The following is a 1,147-nucleotide window of genomic DNA, read 5'->3' on the forward strand; positions in this document are numbered from 1 at the left end:
GTTCTGTTTTTCAGGATAATAATGTATATGTATATATATGTATATAAGTGTGTACATATTTCATTAACATTGATACATTTTCTCCTATTGACAATTTTATTTTATCATTGAGAAGCAATTTTGAGCTGCACGGTGGCCGAGCCCACAAGAATTAATTTTCTTTTTTTGGTCTCCGAATCATTCATGCTTTTGTTTTGTTTGATTGAATAAAAGTGATTTGATTTGATACATACATACATACATACATACATACATACATACATACATACATACATACATACATACATACATACATACATACATACATACATACATACATACATACAAGCCTACCCCTACAATCACACACAACCTGTGCAATAAAATGATCAATTTCAAATCTCAGAACCATCACTCTACCAACCTACAATTTTTTGTTTAAAATAATGTATGTATATATGTATGTATGCGTGTGTGTATGTATGTATGTGTGCATGTATGTATATACATGTGTTTGTATGTATGCATGTGTGTGTCGTGCGTGTATACGCACGTATATATGGCTAACGATGAAAATAAAAGTGATTAATGATGACATAATGATTACGGTTACCAATATAATGATGATGACCAGCAATACGATTATGATGATGACCGAGAATACGACGGTGATGATGACCAACAATACGATGATGATGATGACCGAGAATATTACGTTGATGATGATTAAATGATGCCGATGATAATGATATTATTTTGAATAACGACAAAAAAAAATAATTAATATAAATGACTAGCGAATATGAAATGAAATGACGGTGATGATGATGATGATGAACGTGATGATGATGATGATGATAATTACGATTATGATAATGGTGATTTGATAAAGATTTAATAATGATGATGGGCTGACGATGATGGTTCATAGTATGCTGTGATAATGATGATGACGATGATGACGATGATGATAATAATTACATAGTCGTAAGAAATTATCTAGGAAACATTACGAAAAAACATGTATTTACAAATTTGTCGTGATATGTCGTGATCAACGAGTGGATAAATGCATGAATGAATGATTGAATGAATGAATGAATGAATGAATGAATGAATGAATGAATTAATGAATGAATGAATGAATGAATGAATGAATTAATGAGTG

This window comes from Helobdella robusta (genome assembly GCF_000326865.2).
Source record: "Helobdella robusta unplaced genomic scaffold HELROscaffold_9, whole genome shotgun sequence".
Classification (NCBI taxonomy): domain Eukaryota; kingdom Metazoa; phylum Annelida; class Clitellata; order Rhynchobdellida; family Glossiphoniidae; genus Helobdella; species Helobdella robusta.